The sequence below is a fragment of the Hipposideros armiger genome, unplaced genomic scaffold (genome assembly GCF_001890085.2).
Source record: "Hipposideros armiger isolate ML-2016 unplaced genomic scaffold, ASM189008v1 scaffold_18, whole genome shotgun sequence".
In the NCBI taxonomy this organism is placed as follows: domain Eukaryota; kingdom Metazoa; phylum Chordata; class Mammalia; order Chiroptera; family Hipposideridae; genus Hipposideros; species Hipposideros armiger.
The window spans coordinates 7091059-7110913 of NW_017731368.1; the positions used below are offsets into that span (position 1 = coordinate 7091059).

Here is a 19855-nt window from a genome sequence, read left to right on the forward strand (position 1 = left end):
CTAAATGGTTGCCCCTCTTGCTGAGCTAACAAGAACCACCATCAGCCAATTCAATAGTCTGAGGTTCCTTGGGTTTCCACTGGAGTAAGTCTTAAGAGGATTTCAAGAACGGAACTGCACACATAGGGAAGCCATGAAGCCATTTGGCTGGGGTTCTTCTCTGGTCCTACAGGCTGTCTGCTGAGAGGCGCCTGAATACGCAAATGTCCTAGCCTTTTTCAGGGGTGCCATTTTTAGCCCGGTGCATGAGACTGTTAATCTTTTCTAGTTTAGAAGATTTCATGTTTGCAGCCTTTTAGATGTATAACTAACACACCAACCACCCTTTGTTGAGATAAACAGTGACTCTATCGAATGATTGAATGATTCACTTGGTAATGTGGAGTATTTGATTTAAACCAACTTGATCTATGTCTTTAATCAAGAAAGTCAGTTGTCCTAGTTTTATTTTTTGAAAGTCTTTAGTTTATTTGGTAGAGTCTTATGAGATAGTGTTCTTTACACTGAGGTTAGTGAAGACTGAACTCTTACAAGGTGCTTGTTCTGCATTCCCAATGGAAGAGCTCATATAGCATAATGAAGAGGCATGGGGGTTCGGGCAGTTTGGGGGTTTGGGCCGTCTTGAGGGTTTTGGCTGTCTTGGGCTCAAGTCTCCCTTCTTTTATGTGATTAACAACGGGACAAGTAATCTAACTTCACTGAGTCTCCGTTTCCTAATATAAATAATAGCAATAATATTTCTACTATAAGATTGTTGTGAGGACTAAATGAGACAGTGTAAGCAAAATGCCTAGCTTGTGTCTGGAACATGCTGCTCAAAAGTAGTAACTTGTCACCGTCAATGTCCTCATCATCATTTTTATTCCTATGATATATTAATTTCCTGGCGTTACCACAAATTTAGTTGTCTTATTTCCCAAACACGAATTTCTTTGTGTCTACATAATTGTAAAAAACATTGGGACATGGAAAATACCTACTGGTTATCTGAGGGTATTCTGAATTTGCTTCATCGAGCTTTCATCGAAGTTCAAGACCATGAGGGCTGCACACATTGTCTTTTTATTTATTCCCTTCTCTCTCTTACACGAGGCAAGCATTACTATTTACCATGACATGAAGAAGCACTCGCGACATGCCCTCGTCGGACAACTCGAGTTTGCCAGGTCAGATACTAAGATTATCCTGCAAAAAGGACCTCTGGATTCAGAATCCAGAGTATAGCGAAAATGCTGAAATAGTGCCACCTCAGGGATCATTTGATGGTGTGACAGAGTTAGCAGGACCTCTGACCCGTTGCTACTCAAAATGTGGCCCCAGACCTGAGGAGGCTTCATTACTTGGTAGCTTATTTGAAATGCAGAATCTCAGGCCCCACCCTGTGCCTGCTGAATCAGAATCTGCATTTTAACATGGTCGCCCAGGTGGTTCATGTGCGCGTCTTTTGAGAAGCTCTAGAGGCTGCTCCTGAAAATCCAGAACGGGTCTTTACGGAAGCAAGAGACTTGGGTCTGAGTCCGACCCTTTTCAGAACCTGCCTGTCTTTAGCCAGTTCCATGCACTGTCAGTTATGTTTGCTGGGAAGGAGACTGGAACTCTAATATATGTGCGTGCATTTGTTTCTGGAAGTCCTGCAAACATCTACTTTTGAAAATCTTTTTTATTTCTTAATTGGTTTTTTTTTATATTTGAAAATGATAATGACATTCAAAACTGACCTAAGTGTTTATGGTTTTTGTCTCTAAAGGCTAGTTTATCTCTTAAAGAATTCACAAGGGGAGAGACTTTGGGCAAGCCTAGAGGGGAAATATCAGGAAGAGAATATTGATGAGATAAACCTGTGAAACAGGCTAGCAGAAAGTACAAGAGTTTTCTTATCTGTTACAATGATAACCTCCACCTACTGATGCATTAATAATGTAGTAACATGGGCAAAGGGCCTAGCTCGGGGTCTGGCGGAGGGCAGGTGGGTCAGCGCTGCTGCTGATGGATTAGCTCAGGGGCAGAGGCCAGGGAACAGGGGTGAGGGGGCACTGAGTGAGCCCTTTTAGACAGCCGACACCAGTGACTGGATTGAGAAGACACTTGGACATAGGCCGGTTCAGAATTTTACTTTTTCCCTTACGTGTTGTGTGTCCTTGAACAAGTCACTTAACATGTCAAAGCTGACTGCCAGTTTACCTGGTAGGATCCTCATATGAAGATTACAGGAGATAGTTATGCAACTGGTTTATCATAGTTTATCACAGCATGAGAAAGCCATCAACGAAAGACGTACGTACACGCACACACAGTTGCATACTTTGGAAGTGGCCAATGATGTCATCAATACGCAGGACCTGGGCATACGTTGCTACCAGATTTTATGCGTTCATCCTACTTATTTCCTAAAACAGAGGAACAGGCTGTTTCCATTTGAGAACGTGCATCCTTCCAGTCGGTGACACGACTTCCTGCTGAGGCGTTCAGTCACAGCTGAACTAGAACGCACCCTGCGTCATGCGCATGCCTTCCCTGCTTGCCTCTGCAAGAATCCACAGCTCCGAAGTCAGCTTTATCAGAGCCACAGTCAGATGTGGCGGGGGGCAGCCCTGGGCCAGCAGCAGTCTCCCGGCACAGAGGAGGCCTCTGTTGTCTGCTTCCCCAGACCAGGAATCGGCCATGCTGTGTCTTGCTCAGGAGAGCTCCGAGCAGCCAGCAGAGCTGTTCATGACTTATGCATGAAGCTAGGTGATCCCATCTGGCCTCCCTCAAGGTCTCGACCCTTCCTTGGCTCTTCCCTGCTGCCAGCACATAATCCTTAGCCCCTGGGGAACCAGAGGCCTGTTGCCAATTACTGTGGGCATCTCTGTGTGGCCCGCAAGGAGCTCCTTGTGCCTTGTTAGGCTTAATTGCATGGCCACTGAGTGCTGGAGTCTCTGGACTCAGTCTCGTCAGTGGCCCCAGGGCATTCTGCGGATGGGCAGCGTGGCTCAGAGGACCCACTATGAGGTGGCGCATGGCTTGCTGCCTCCATTACCACTACAGATGCTGGAGGACGGCCAGGCTGCACGTCAGGGCCACAGCTGCGGCGAAGGACTCTGGAAACAGGGTCACTGCACGGAAACTTTCCAGGAATGGTACAGCCACAGCAGGGCTCAGTTCTCTGGATGCCTAGATCTCCTGAGCTTCTGAGCTGTGGCGAAGCTGGAATGTTCACTGCTGCCAAGTGCTTCTCCCAGGATGTTCTGGTTATAGCCATCAACTTGATCTAATGACTCTTAAGACTGGGAAACCGTTCTCCTTTGACCACCCTCTGAATGATGATGTAGAAGCCAACATGTGTTTTGTGCTGATCTGGACAATATTGACCTGGATGATATTAGAGCAGGAGGTATTAATACCCTTGTGTTCCCCAGTTGAGGAAACTGAGGCACAGGAAGCCGTGTGATTAACTGATGGAGATAGAATTTGAACTCATATTAAGTTTTAACTTAATATTTTAACCACCATAACTGATGTATATCATATCACATTTACCCTAAATCAGGAAGAAATTGTACTCTTAAAATGGTTAAGATGGTAAATTTTGTGTAATAGGCATTTTACCACAATAAAACCATTGAAAGAAATAAGGAAGAGTTAGCAAATTTTTATAAAACGTTTTGCTGATTTGAATGTTCTTAAATGATCTCTGCTTTATCGATAGCCTGAATATATAAATCTCTAATCACAAATTCTAACTCTTTCCTCTTAAAATACTTTTCTCAAAAAAAAAAATCCCCAAACAATTTTGTGCTGTCATACCTAGAACTTTCTGTGTACTCATCAGCAGAACTCTGAGGGGCTCTATTTTTCATGCGCTCTATACTCCACACGCCTGTGCCTGTAGCATTTCACACCTGAGATGAATGTGCTGGTCTCAACCATCTTATTATAGTTAACCCTCTGCGGTCGGATGTGGCTGAGAAGTGAGCTATCCTGTTCAATCCAGGCGTCTGGCTAATGGTGCCTCAGGAAACCAGAATACAGTTAGCCGTGCTTATCAGCAAAACTCTTCTAAACACCAATTAATCTTTGCTTGACTGTTTAGCATTCCTTTCTAAATATACAGTGACCTGTGTGATATTAGGAACAGCCAAATACCAAATATAGGCTTATTCGATTATTTTGTTGTTTTACAAGCATGCTGCAGCTCTTACTTCATAATGATGTAAATCCCCAAAATAGCGACTTTCCCTAGAAACGACACGGAAGCATTAGAGCCTATCGTTCAAGATTTCATGGTAGAAACTTGGATTTAATGCAAACCCACAGCATCAAAATTTGAGTGAGGTGCTTGCTGCATTTTATTATCATTATGAGTTTTACACACACACACACACACACACACACACACACACACACACACAAATGCACAGGGAACAAAATAATAAACACTCATTCACCACCCAAATAAGATGCTGCTCTGGGAAAATGTTTTAGTCACAGTAGGATATGGAAACTTACAGTAATGTGGTAGCACAAAAGAATCCCCAAATAATGATGTATTTTCGACAGAATAGATGTTGAACCTCTTAGCAGTTTTATGGAGGATACAGCAGGTTCTGACAGATTCAGTTGCCTGGCTCCGCAGGGAATGGCCCGTGTCAGCCCTGATCCCAGGAAGAGATGCGTTTGTGTCTGAGAGCACTTTTCAAGCAACAGAATAAGGAATTAGTACGTTTGATAGTTTTGTGTATTTCGTCCTGAGTCTTAGCTCATCTAATCAGAGTTTTCTCTCAGTGGGGGCCTTCTCTGTCCGGTGACACTTGAATGCTCTGATGACAGTGACCTGGACCGCTACCATTTTGTGAATGCATTCAGCAGAGGCTCTGGGCCCCGCCGTGTACCAGGCTCGTGTGGGGGTGAGAGCAAGCAGTGAAGGGCTAATGCAGGCCACAGTCCCCACTCTCAGGGAGCTCTCAGCCTTCCTTGTCCCATCTGAGAAGCTGACGATAAGGGAAGTGAGCCAGATGCAACCTGTAATTTCATCTCACTGGTCCCACCCACCTGAGGCTGCTTCTGCCAACCCAGTGTCCCAGGCCCCCGGGGCGCTGTCCCCCCACACCTCCACACATCGTTAGAGTTGGCCCCAAGCTGCCGATTCCCTCCGGAATATCACTCAGGAAGAGGCAAGGTTTGAATTTCAGGTCTAGGTGTCAGTCTCAGCTCCGCACTGGGAACCCTTGGACATGCTACTTAACTTCCTTAAACATTCTTTTCTTCATCATAATCCAGATTTACAGCATCTGCTTCCTGGGTTACTAAGAGGATGGAATGTTTATGCAAATGTGCTCACACATTCCAGGCTGAGCCTGCTCCTGTGCTGTGGGTTCCAGCACCCTCCCATGGCTGTAAGAGGGTGCCCGAGAAGTGGAAGGGACCTAAGTCCTGATAGTTACTTGACACCCCAAATTCCTGCTTCCTTCTCACTGTCACACCTTTTGCTGCTGTCTTGTTTCTTCCTGCCCTGCCCAGAGCTCGGACTGAGCCTCCGACTTTCATTCCTCCAACTTGCCCTTCGTCAGGTGTGGGGAGGAGCGCTTTTCAGCCTGCTGCCTGAATTGTTAGGCCTCAGTCTACCTGGTACCCCATTTCCCAGGCTGGCCCCCTCCCTCTAGCTCCGACCTGCTCTGCCCTGTCTCCTCCCTGGGACGTGCCCCTGCCACTTGACACGGCTGCTGGCTCTCATGGGCTTTGCCTGGCCTCACGTTACCTTCCACCCTGATCCTGGCTTCCTTGTGGACCACCTAGACCTGCGGAACATTTTTTTCCTTAGATAGCAAAATTAAATCTTTATTTTCTGATTGTATTGGTAACATACAACCAGTAACGAAAACAATTCAAGCATTCCAGAAATGACCGAGAAAGTTAAAAAGTTCCAGAAAAAGTCATACTAACCCCTCTGCCCCACCACGGCCCTTTTCACTGGCTTACATGCCGTGGAGTTTTAAACCTGGATAGTCTCCAGTTAATAAAGAGTAAGGATATAGTTTCTGGTGCTCTGATTTGGAATATCACCACACGCTCAGACCTGTATGAGTGATTGACAGAAGAACAGTCAGAATCACTGAGAATTCAGAGGAAAAAGTGAGACTGTCAAGAGGAACGGGTCCGGATGACACACACCTGACAAATCGCCGCATACCTGCCAGGCAGCTGGAGCAGCTCTGGTCTGTGTGTCTGACACAGCCCAACGACTGTCACTTTCATATTGATAGGACCTGATGTTTCTTTGAGTGATTCTCTTTCCTTTATAGAAAAATATGTAAAGTCACAGTAAATGACTGGTTTGGGCACAGAGAACACAAGGGGACAGGGCCCCTCCATGGTGACCTCCCAACATGGAAACAGATTTAGTAATGATGGCTATGATCTATTTTTTCAACTCACCAAGGTAAAAATGATCATTTAAATTACCTATAAGGAAAAAAGTACGTGATAGTTAAATGAAATATCCAGGTGTTTATCTAATAGAGGCTGTGGGATATCTTTGGGGCGTAGAGTATTGGTTCCTAAGTTTCCTGTTTTGAATTTGATGACATTTTAAGTTAGCTGTTTCATTTTAGCATACCCGGTAATGAAATAAACAAAGTGTGAAATATGAGACAGTGCTAGTTAAACATTTATACCAGTCCTACCCTGTCATTTCTTGAAACTATTAAAATGTAATGTTTTTGTATGAAATCATTATAAATTTATAACAAGTTTAATCTGTGCTGATGCACACTGTTCCGTGGACTGTGAATTATTGTTCTAAATTTCAGGTGGCAGATGCTTCCTCCAAGCGATGGTGCCGGGGTGATTAGTTCCTATGATGAAGTGTAAGAAAATATCTTCTAATTTGCATAAAACACAAGTGCTGATGATATAGTTTGATTTGAGACCTTCTCAAATATTTTTCCCAAACAAAAATCTTGACAACCAGCCCTCTTACTATAAGGACGTGCTGATTGATTATGAATGCTGCCCTGAAGACATGCTATCCCCCAAAATCTCTATTAAGAATGTATCCAGGGGCCAGCCGAGTGGCGCGATGGTTAAGAACTTGCTTGGGATGCCAGAGGGCCCCGGTTCGGATCCCACATATGAGGGCCAGTTACACTGCCCTCCAAAAAAAAAAAAAAAAAAAAAAAAGAATGTATCCAGGGCTGGCTGAGTGGCTCAGTTGGTTAAGAGCTTGCTCAAGAGTGCGAGCTCTGAGCAACAGGGTCACTGGTTCGATTCCCGGCCTGGGCTGAGCTGCCACTGAGCTGCCAACAGGTGGCAAGATGGCTCAGCTAAAAAAAAGAAAAAAAAATGTATCCATAGAGAGGATGATACTAAAAAAAAAAATCGTTAAGTCTTCAAGACGGGTGCAGTAATTGGGCTGTAAGCAGACGTGAGGTTCTGCGAGGCGTTTGCTAAGCTCAAGGACATTCTTGGGTTTGGAGACAAATTCAACGCAGGACTGAATCTCTCTTCCCAGGACGGGTGTTAGATGTGTGTGGAATGCAGGTGGACCAAATGCTGCCCTTCTGGGGGTGCCTGAGGAGCCCTAGGAATGCCTTTCCAGCTCAGAGGACCTGTCTTTCAGGCCCTCCCTGAAAGTCATCAGCAGTTCCTAAAATTCCACCAACTAGAGAGCTTGCTTTGGGGAACAACCCCTCATTAGTAGGCAGGCGCTCCTGGAAAGGTGATGTCTTTATTCTTAGCACAGTGAGTTCTTCGGCAAACATGAGATTCCTCGCTGTTTTTTAATGTGGTGGGGCGAGCTGAGGGCAACTCCTTTGAGGAGGAGGAGCACGGGGGGCGCGGAGCGGGGCTTTGATACCCGGGTGAGGGGAGGAGGAGAAGAGCTGGATCACGAGAGGAGGGCAGGCCGCGAGGTAGGAGTGGGGGCAGTGAGCCGTTCTGGAGTTGCACAGAACCGTGGAGTGCAGGCGTCTACCTGGAGAGGACTGCACCGCAGTTCTTGTCTACAGTTCTGTGTGTCTGTGATGAATACAGATTTGGAAAACAAGCTATAACCTAGTCAGTGTAGCTTCTTTGCTGGGTTAGCCCCAATTTCGCAGAGTTTGACAGCTCTGTGTCAGAGTGGGGCCATTTCCTGGGCTCCCAGGACCCTTTTGTAAACTGGCCTCTGTCAAGCTTCTGCCTGGTCCCTAACTCACAAGCAGAAAGTACGAAAACGAGGACTCTGTTGTGTCTTGACCTCAAAGAGCGCCCCATGTAACAGGCAAGAGGCGTGTTTCCACATAATGTTTGGAATCAAGAAAAATTTCCACAAAAATGAGAATTGCCTGAGGACGTGGTCTATGAATGAGATGGCTGGTCGGAAACTGTTCTCCATTGAAATCTCTGAATGAGCCAGAGGCTTAATCCGTAATAGATGTAATCTATGAAAATGGTAGGCAGTAAAGCTCGGGAAAGGAGAACCCCCTGCCAGGTCAGCGAAGCCTCCAACCTCAAGTCAGTGGTGGCTTGGGGGTTTCAGGGAGGGGGAGCAGTGTGTACCCTGGCAGGGCCAGCGTGAGCTGTGACCCTCACTGTGGCTGCAGTGGTGGTTGGAGCCTTTACGGGATGGGGAGTCAGTGGTCCCTGAATCTGGATGGTAACATGAGCCGACTTAGAGGCTGCCAGTCGAGTGAGGAGTGTAAGGCCAGAGCCAGTATCATGGGAACAGCCCAAAGACTCCCATCTTCCTTCTTTGAACACCTGGAACAGTGCTTATCAACCTTTTTTGCATTATGCACCCAAAGGAAACGTCTTAGACATTTTTTCCCTAACTGCCTGTCCCTATAAAATTTTAACACCACAGATATATCGTGTCTGTTTACGCACTGTGGTCTTTGGAGGGCCACAGCTCATTGCAATAGTGGGTGGAGATTTGCTCCTGCCCCTTTGGGAGCAGCCTCACCCGTGGAGAATGCATGTCCTAGAAGGTGACCTGGAAGGAGGGAAGGTCAAACCCTCTACCCCGTGGATAGTAGTCCCATGGCTGACTGATGCCGGATACAACAAACCGAAAGAACAGCTGCCAGATGGCTGGAGATGCACCAGGCCATAGGGATCTTCTCTTTGAAAAGATGGCTCCATTGGAAAAAGCAGGAACTTGGATTTGTCCCAAGGGCAAAGCCTTATCTTTAAGCAGCCAGTGAGGCCCTTGTAGCAGTGAGGGTGGGGGGTGTCCGCAGCTTGTAGCTCGAATGAGAAGAGAAGGAACAAGGCTGTGGCCGTCAAATGCCAGCCACTCTGCATGCCTGGAGTTTCTAATTATTTCACAATTGGCAATTATGCCACTTTTCTTCAGCTGCAGCTAGATGAAACTCCTGGTTTATTTCCGGGAAACCAGGCCGTGGCTTTCGTCCATCAGATACATGTTGCTGTGATCAGAGCTCCAGGCTTGACTCCTTTTGTGAAGAAGGAAGGACCATTGGTCTCTCACCAGGCCTTCCAACGGTCCCCCCCGAAGCGCTTCCCCCCACCCCACATGGTAAGCTGTCTCTTAGGAGAGCTAGGACCCTGGCTCCCCAGCTTCTAAAGGAGTCTGTCAAATGGTGACATGGGATGTCAACCCCTCAACCACCCTGCAGTTTGCTGGCTTTCCTGAGAACAACTCTTAGATGGCGGGCATGACTCGTGGTCAGTCCAATGCTCTCCTGTGTGGAGTGAAAAGCAAGGCCACTCTGAGAGCCATCTGAAAGGGACACCTTATCATGTGGCACACCTAGAAGTTTTGTTTTGGTTCTTGCAATGTGAGTGAGGGAAATCTTTCATCACAAGACCCTGCAGTCCTCGTTACCAATGCTCCTGAGAAATCCTGAGGTCTTTTGAGTGAGCTTTCATTTTCCGGAAGGGGCAGGTGGAGGCAGGCGTCTTAACCGTCCTGTGCGGGAGGAGGCGGCCCTGCCTCTGAGCCTCCAAAGGAACAAGCCTCGTTAATTTCTCTGCAAAGAGAAACCTGCACGTATCTGCCAATACCACCCCACTCTTTGGAGGGCTATCCCTGCTCAGAGACTTTAAAATGGAAATTGGAATTTCTGGATCTTTTCTGTGATGAGTGAGGCAGACCTTCCAAACACAAAGACACTTCTTGAAAGACATAGTCAGGAGTGAGCCATGAATTCGTCGCAAAAACTATTAGACCATCCTGTAGCGGCCTGATGCAAGCTTCGCTTTGGTTGTTATTAAAACACCACACACACACACACACACACACACACACATACACACATACATACACATACACACACACACACCCACACACACGACCCCCCGACCCCTCTGCCTAACCCCACTCCATAATTTCAGTTTCTAACTCAAGCTAAGTAACAGCAAGCCTGCCTTCCAATTGAGGTTTATCCTAAAATAGGGTTACTTTTTGGTTCATATGCATAATAAGCACATAACAGAGATAGTGAAAGATATATGATTCTTTGTAAGATCATTACTACTTTGTGTTTATGTTAAGGAAATAAACTCCTAATGAAATATCGTTGGTTATATGAAAACTTTGCATTTTGCTCTCGCCCATCGTTCTGGAAAAGGGGTCCATGACTTTTATTCTTTTTTTTTTTTTTAAAGATTTTTATTGGGGAATTGGGGGGAGGGGAACAGTGCTGGGGAATTAGGGGAAGGGGAGCAGACAAGTTGCTGTCGTTTTGTTCTTCAGTCTAGTTGTTGAGGACGTGGCCCTCATATGTGGGATCCAAACCGGGGCCCTCTGGCGTCCCAAGCCAGTTCTTAACCATCGCACCACTCGGCCGGCCCCGACTTTTATTCTTAAAAAGGCCAGTGACTCAAAACAAAATAAAAAACAAAAGATCAAAACCACGCTGCCCCTCTCTAGGGGAGACAGAAACAGCCAAGTTAGAACTTTGTAAGACAACTCCTTCAACATTCACTTTTATTGTCTTCTTGGGTTAAATGTATGAATGCTAAATATGATGAATAGTAGGTTTGCGTAAAATATGGAAAAGATTTGTGTCTGTGGAGGAACGACTTTGACAAACCACATTTATCATAATGTAGTACTAAAACTATAAAATATATACCTTGTGCCTGGAAATACACCCATGAAATAGCATAGAGAATTTATGCCCATATTAATAATGGTAAGATGGACAAAATAACTTACGTCTTATTTTTCAGAAAGATATGTGTGGCCTTGACGATATTTCCTTCCCTTTACACAGGCAAAAAAATTACCTGAGTAAAAATTATGCCATTTCATGGAAAGCAGGAGTCAAGCACCTTGGGCCTCCATTTCATAGTGAGACCCCTCCAGGGAGAGACGTATGCGCCTTCCATGTGCGCCCAGAGCGCCAGGGAGAAGTCAGCTCTGGGCGTGTATTTGATAAGTGGTCTGAGGGAAGGAAAGACCCCACTGCAGCTTGTCCTTTCTAAAGCCTGGCTTTGCCTTCCCTAGAGTTCAGCTCTCCCCGAGGGGCGGAACTTCAGAAGCCTGCGCTCCTTGTTGCTACGAGCAACCATACTACCAGTACTGTTACTACCACTATTACTGCTGTTGCAGTTGCTCCCACTAAAGGGCCCTCTCACCTGTCCGCCCGTAGGTGCTGGGTGTTGGTGAAAGGGGCAGTTCCATGCTGGCCCCCAAGGAAGCCTCAAGCACAGAGGCTGTGGGCAGGGAGGCTTAAGCCACGCCGAGGTGAGCGGGTTAGAGGCCAGCTGCCAGGAGCCAGCCTAGACTAGGCCTCCCTACCGGTGACCTCCGAGAGGTGCAGTTTCTGAGCCTACATTATTCAGCAGGTACCTATTTTGCCCCTAGTCAAGTCACAGAGCCTGTTGACTGTAATAGATGACATATGGATGGAAGGATGGGTGGACAGTTTTGTTGTTGTGAGAAAAGCAAGCTCTGTCCGTGATACACTGGGAGCAGGCTTAGGTGGTGAAATCAGTAGGCGTTTGGCCTTTCCCCTCGTGTGACCTTGAGTTGGCCCTGACCCCTGGAGGCTCTCCTGCCTTCCAGACATGCTCAGACTGCAGCACTAGACACTGAAGCGATCCGCCAGCCCATCTCTGTTTGGACCTGTATCTTAGAGACTCCCTTAGGGAAGAGGGAACCAGTCAGGTCACCGCTTGACGAGGATGCTGGTTCCTGGGGTCTCTTGGTGACTGTACAGAAGATGTTCACGTGTCGGGAGTCGCTGAGCTTCCTGAGTCTTGCAGAAGCTGAGAACTAAGGACTCTGGCTCTCCCTGGCAAGGCACAGCCAAACCCTGACAGTTCATCCCTTTCCGATTCGGACTACGCTGACCCTAATAGGCGAGTGAGTTCATGGATGTGGAAACGTCTGGGAAGTGTGATGCATCGTGCAGACGTGAGGGCTTCTGTAGACCTTTGGATTTTTCCTGCTGTAAAATGAACAATGCTCAAAAGCACCTCACACGTACATTTACCGTTGTTTTCCTGGGCCTGGGTGTGTGTTCTCAGTTATAACTCTCTCTCTCGGAGAATATTATGTTCTTGGAGCAGCATAAGGGAGGGGGATGCAGACTTTGGAGGCAGAAGGAATTTTAGCTGTTTGGGCCTCTCTGAGCTCACTGAGCCTCTCTGGCCCCCATCCTCCTCTGTGAAGCAGGGATAATAATACATTCATTCTAGAATCGTTTTTGAAAAACAAGTACAGCAGTATAACTAAAGCACGTGCACAAACCCTGGTTTTTCACAGATGTGCTAAATGGCAGCTTTTACCCTGTTCTCTGGGATACCTTGTAGGGACCCAGAAATGCTGAATGCTGTTTGCTGGCAGTGAGTGCTACATCCTTTCCTATTTGGGACCTTACGCTTCTTTTTGCCTCCTCTAGACCCATTTACTTTTTAAACCCACATCAGAAAACCTGCCTGTTTGTATCTTCCCAAGACCTTACTGCTTGTGTAAGGAAACAGGTACTGATGGGAATCAAGCAATACACTAGGGGCTCCCCCGGGTTTGCCCTGCCCTCAGCGAGCCGAGAGTAGATGGCACCAGCAAGGCAACACGGGGTCCATGCACCGAAGGAGAGGCCCCCTTGTGCTGGCGATATGAGGGCAAGTTTCTTAGAGATGAGCTGAAACACACCTGTACGGTTCGGACCTGCAGATATGGAGGGAAGGGCCTTCCAAATACAGGGAAGAGCACGAGCAAGAGCGAGGAGGCAGGAAAGGGAGAGCCTCGTATAGGGAAGGAAAGGAAGTTTTAGATGGAGCGTTGACTGCATGAAAGGGAAGAGGAGGAAGACGTGAAGTTGGCAAGATGAGTCAGAGGCTGACCCGGGAAGGGCACGGCTGTCTCCCGGTTTTCGAGCACTGGGAGGCTATATCCACCTTGTTTGCTGCAATGTTGCGGGCTGTCAGGTCTCACTTTTTTAGACTATGAGCTCTGTACTGGAAATATGCAAAATAAGAGTTCTTTACTTTGTGATTTGTCCAAAAATGAAGACACGTTTTGCATGCTAGAGACTTGAAAGCAGGGTGCACATGACGAGGCTGGTTAGCACGTGTGTGACCGTGGACTGAGTTTACTGTTGGGATGAAATTTAAAGCGGGTATAACATGCCTTTGAACTCAGAGCTGCGGTGATGGCGCTTTTATTTAGTGCCTGTTCTAGACAGGAAAAAAAAAAGTATAAATCTTTACTTGTGAATCCTATGATTTTTTTTCCAAATACTTGTTCCTAGGTCTAAAAAGGGGAGATTCCAGAGACTAAATTCTGTAATTGGAGTTCTTTGAAGCTAAATCCTGAGTAATGACTCATGTATTGTAGGTTATTTTTAAGCCATTAGAAAAGTTGGAAGCTCATCAGAAAAAGCAGTCTATACATGACAGAGCCCTCAAATCCAATGAGTGAGTCAGACTCGATTGTCGTGTTCAATGCTGTATCCTTAAAAATACTTGGAAATGCTTTTCAAATGAACTATTTTAGAAAAAGAGAAGTCAAGAGATACAGTATCTTTGCTGTCATCTTTCGCAATTATTTTAACTTTGCTTGAGAGTTATTTTCTACAGCACACAAAAAATGGACTTCTTCCTGATTCGTTTTGCAGTAATTATGAAAAGTCATTCACAATGAAAATTAACATAATCCAAAACATTGGAAATGTTAAACTAAGCCTAAAAACGTTCAATGGCAGGATTCTTCCTTCTCCTAGCCCTCCCAGCCCCCTCCCTCCACACACCTACCACAACCTTGCCTCTCACCTCACCTCCCAGGCCGCACATTCTGGCCACTAGTGCGAGCACTGAGCGGGTGTTTGCTGAGCTCACCTTCTACAGAGAAGGGGACCCAAGGCCCTCATATGCCAAAAAGGCTGGGGTTGATGCTGCTGAAGAGGAAATCGAGCATCACATGCAAGCTGATAGGAACTTCCAAGAAGCAGGTACAATTAAGTCCCAAATGTCATGATGTGTCCAGACATGAGTGGTGAGTTATGTAGAAGGTGACAAGAAAGACTGTCCCAGTAAAAGCGTGTGCTGCGTCCTCAGTGCATCAGATAGATAGTCCACTCAGTAAACATTTACCAAGTGCCTTCTGAAAGCACCTGACTGCCCTGCTTTCATGAAAGCCCATCAGGATAAAGCCTGGAGTCGTGAACATGGCGTGAACATGGCTTCCCAAGTCCCTCCTGATGTCTGCTCCTTTCTCTGGTGTTGCCTCTCCCTCCTCCCTGCTCTGCTCCCCCTGCAACGACTCTGGCCACTCACAGTTCCCCTCGTTGGCTTGACTTCTGCTCACTTGAGCCCTCCCCCCTACCTGGGGCAGCGTTCCCTCCTAGTTCCAGCCCTGTCCTCAGCTTCTCCCTGACAAATGCCTGCTCTCCCTGAAGTCAGCTTATACCCTTTATTGACCAGAGTCAAATAACATCCTGTGCGTACCCCATCCTAGCATTTCATGTCACAACATCCTCATGTTTAGTTTCTGTGTGTAGACTGCACGGTCTTTGAAGAACTGTCTTGTTCACATCTGCTAGCATTTAGCAGAGTACATGGAGCATACACAGAAAACAGACTTAGGATGGAGAGAGGACAGAAGAACAAGAAGGAGGGAGGAAGGAAGGAGGGAGGAAAAAGGAGGGAGAGAGAATTGAACGTCTGCAAGAGAATGAGCCAGGCACTGGGCACAAAACATGAGTGAAAAAAATCCCCTTGCCCACAAGGAGCTCCCAGCCTGTTGGGAAGAGAGATTTGTACTAAATTATTAAAAATACCGCATGAGAAGGCATGTGATACTGGTGCAAACCAAGTTCCCTGAGCCCCACAGGGCAGCTCCTGAGCATGAGAGGGAGGCCTTGCTACAGATCTTAGGAGCAGGTTGGGAGCAGGGCCCACGACTGCTGGGCCCAGGCAGCTGGGGGATGAGATTGCCCTGGACGGCTCATGGGGTTGCCTTCAGCCCCGGGGCCCCACAGGACCCACCTTGCTTCCTCCTGCAATGGTTGGATCAAGCCTGTGTTTTGTGTCCGGACACTAGAGACTCTGAGGATCTCCAGACTTACATGCCCCAAGTCCCAGAAAAGCACCAAGGGCCATGCTCTGATCGGCAGGCATGGAGTTCCCTTTCTCCCTCTCCTTTTCCCTCTCCCTTTCACCCCCTCTCCCCCTCCCCCCCTCCCCCCACTTCTCTCTCTCTCATAGGGAGGGGGGACTGCCAGCATTGGTATTTACTCCCATGAGCCTCCTGAAGTGAGAAAGTTACCTCTACCCAGAGCTAGCCCAAGTTCAATGATTGCTGTGATGCTGTCCTAATAAAGAATACAGATGGGCAAGTATATAATATCACATATGGGCATTAATGAATGTGATCTTGTTTAAAATGTTTTAAAATATAAAGCTAATATAAAGATGCCCAAAGTGCTAAGTGAGTAGCTGTTTTTTTCCCCATGTAAATTGTGTAAAGCCAAAGGGCAGAGCGCATCAGCCCTTCTGAGGGTGCCCGCTCCCCGTTTCCCGCGTATGTTCTGCGGTGGCCTCCTCACCAGGCTGCGGGGTCGGGGAAGGAAAAGGTGATAGCATCAGGCTGGGGGAGAAGCTTCCACGGTGACACTGGCTTAGTCATTGTTATGTACGATCGAATGCCATGGGAACTTGAGAGGACTCAAATTAAAACAAGACCACAGCTTGTCGGTGGTTTACCTTCTTGTTCGTTTGACTCTTTATTAGACAGTAGCTGCTTCTGTATTTCTTCTATGACTGGCGCTCTAATAACAGGAGCAACATCCTAATGATTAGGGGACTCTAAATCAGCTTTGATTGCAACATAGACAAGGAAAATCTATTAAAAACCTCGGGCTCAGTAGACACTCAAGATGGAAGCATGAGATGGCAGTGCAAATACATTAGCCTTGCCGGCAGCCCTTTCCCTCTCATTCTGATTTCTTGCCTGTGGGTGTCAAGCGGCCCATGGCCGCGCATTTCCGACACGACTGGGTGCATCAGCCTGTTTCCACGGCATGAAAATGCAAATAGAGAAGCTTGTACTCTCTATTAACGTACTCTCCCCATACACCCCTGTACTCAGCGTTACACAAGAACTTAAAAGGAGGGAGAGAAACTTACTAAGTCATCTTGCAATTTATTATTCTACTTTATTCACATCTTATCACAAACCCTATTTAATTTTTTTCTTTTTTTTTGTCCAAAGATAATTTAACACATCTGCTAAAAATTTGTGCTTTCTTGGCTTTCGCTGTAGCAAAATTTGTTTATAACTAGTTCAGGAAATGTTCTTGTGATATTCGAGTCTATTTTATAGATGCTTCAGGTTCCATTTCATTTCTCAAACACTATGAGAAAAGAATTCTAAAGTACCTCATTGCAGTTCATTTCGTTTTTTGTGTGGTTCCTCAAAGACAAACGCCATCCTTTATAGGGAAGTAAAACGGGGGAACGCTTAGCAGTGCTTTCTGTCACAGAGCCCGCGGGGCTGCCGTTTAGCCGACTGTGCTGGTTTCTGCAGTAGATGGCAGGCTGCAGCCCCAGCCCTTCGTTTCGCTGTTGCTCTCCCTTCTGGCCCCCACCAGAGGATGCAGCCAACCGCCTCCAACTGATTCTTGAGCAGAGTAGCCCCGGGTCCCAGGGGCGGAGGCCAGAGGTGGTGCTGCCCACGGCGAACAGACGGGCGTTGAGATGGAATGAGAAGGGGGCTCACGCCTGCCGTGTATGCGTGGCTTTGTTCGTCTGCCCTCCTGTGCCAGACACTGCTCCGTGCTGCTGATCTCACCCCTGGTGGTAAAGTTGGCAGGAGAGAAAAGAGGAAGCGAAGATTTTGAGGGGTGAGGTTATATTCAAAGTTGCCTAGGGCCGGCCGAGTGGCTCAGTTGGTTAAGAGCTGGCTCAAGAGTTTGAGCTGTGAGCAACAGCAGTTCGAGTCCAGCCCAGCGGTTCGAGTCCAACCCAGCGGTTCGAGTCCAGCCCAGCGGTTCGAGTCCAGCCCAAGCTGAGCAGCCGCTGAGCTGCCAACAGGTAGCAGGATGGCTCAGCTAAAAAAAAAAAAAAAAATCAAAGTTTCCTGATGAGGATGGTTTAGGCACTTAGGTCTTTTGTGGAAGCAAAGTTACCGCGTCGTGATGGTGATGGTCCCAACATCCGTGTTTCTCTTTTCAGGTTGCTGGTCTGGTTTGGGCAGGGCTCCGTGCTGTAGGTAAACTTCCGCAGGTGGGGTCGTGGTTGGCAGAGCTTCCCTGGTCTGTCTTCACTGTGCCTCATGTGCTGCTGCCTCCAAAGAGCGCAATTACCAAACAAAACCACAGTCCCAAACCTTGTTCTTTTACTGACGCAGGCCTAGCTCTCCCTTTTGCCGTCATCTGCAAAGGTCAGCTGTTGCCACAATAAGGCACGGCGCAATAGTGTAACAACCCCCTCCCCCCCAGAGTGCTGTAGCATTGTGTTAATAAGCATTTCTTTCTTTCTTGAAGTGTGTTGATTTGACAGTGGTTAGTAAAGTTACCTAGGTTTCAAGTGTGCAATTCTGTAATATATCATCTATGTATCACATTGGCAACACAGTCTTTATCCCTTTAAAATGCTCTTTAATGATTTTGTTTTAGATGAGATTTAATGCAGTATAAATCTGTTTTCTTTTTCTGAACAGTGTCCATCCTTTCATCTAATTCTTGAATTGGTCAATTAATCTTTTTATTTCTTTGTTTATTATTATTTTGTTTAGGCTTTTTTATTTATTTATTTTTATTAGTTTTAGGTGTACAAAGCAACATAATAGTTAGATATTTATACCCCTCACAAAGTGATAAACCCCATGCCCCAATCTACTACCCCTCTGACATCGTATATAGCTGTTACAATACCACTGACTATCTTCCTTATGATATACTCCACCTCCTGTGACTATATATATATTTTTTTCTTATGGTTGACATATGATATTATTCTACTTCAGCTTCAGGTGTACAGCACAGTGGTCAGGCATCTACACAGTCTATGAAGTGATTTCCCTAATAAGACCAGTACCCATCTGGCACCCTACATAATCTTTACAACGTTATTGATTATATTCCCCACACTGTATTTCAAACCCCCATGACTATATTGTGCTGCTAATTTGCTCTTTCTAATCCTCTCACCTTCTCCCCCATCCCCTCCCCCTCCCCCCTCCCATCTGGCAGCCAACAGGTTTTTTTTCTATATCTCTGAGTCGATTTCTGTCTTGTTTGCTCATTTATTCTGTTCTTCAGATCCACATATGAGTGAGGTCATATGGTATTTGTCTTTCTCAGTCTGACTTATTTCACTTAGCAAAATATTCTCCAGGAGCATTTATTTCTTGATCATGTGATTTCCAGTTCCCCTGGTTTAGGCTAGGCTCTGCCCAGCCCACAGATTAGACTCAGCTCTGCTCCATCCCTCAGGGCCAGTGGACTAGTGAGAGCAAGGTCTTCTCATGGTGGCGGCAGGGGCACCAAAGACCAAGCCCTCTCATGCAAGGACATGGCAGGCCTCTGCTTGTGTCGTATCCACTCACATCCCACATGGCCAAGCCCAAGTGAATGTTTGTTGAAAAATCATATAAACTGTCCACCATCACAGGGTAAAGGCCATATCAGACCTTGTTCCTCTCTCATGTGGTAACATAACCCCACTTGTGTTGAAGAGCCTTGGCACCTTGACAGTATAACCACAGTGCTTCAGGGAGAATTAAGAGCTCACATGTTAGAGAACATTAGAGGCACTTAATCCAGAGGGAACACCCATTAGGACACTGGCCAGGGATGACACAATAGCCAGGCGTCCATTTGGACACTGGGGGAGGCTGGTCCTATACTCAGCTTAGGAACCATTTTCTTACCGTGCACTGTTTGCACATAGGTCTGTCTCTTCCACTGGGCTCTAATTTCCTTCAACAGGAGAAACTTGTCCCTTTGTCCCTGTGTTTCCACCTCAGCCCCGTCTAGTTCTATAAAAGACTCCCAGTGAATGCCTATAAAATGGCAGAAACTTCAGCTTTGCACGGCAAATGGTTACCAGGATGGATTTGGGCTCATTGTCACATCATTTGAATCATAGCACATTAGAGATGAAAAGACCTTGAGAGGTCATTTAGTTCTGTACTGTCCAGAACTTTCTGCAGTGAGAAATGCTCTGTATCAATACCGTCCAATACAGTGGTCGCTAGTTGTAGGCAGCTATGGAGTGCTTCAAATGTGCCTACTGGAACTGAGGAACTTAATTTTAATTAATTTAAATTTATATTTAAAGAGCCACATGTGGCTAGTCACTACTATATTAGACACTGTAGATCTATTAGTTAACCCCTTGTTGGCCCAGAGTAGACAACGGTAGATGTTTCCTGAATGAATGAATGAATGAATGAATGAATGAGAGAGAAAGAAAGAAATGA

The 19855-nt window shown here is 46.5% G+C and overlaps 1 protein-coding gene and 1 pseudogene across 1 annotated transcript in view; both read left to right on the forward strand.

Annotated features, from left to right (window-relative positions):
• ULK4 (unc-51 like kinase 4) overlaps window positions 1-19855 on the forward strand; it is a 438917-nt gene that overhangs the window by 353197 nt on the left and 65865 nt on the right. The window lies entirely within an intron of this gene.
• Window positions 1136-19855, forward strand: part of LOC109375445 (40S ribosomal protein S7 pseudogene) — a 51518-nt pseudogene continuing 32798 nt past the window's right edge.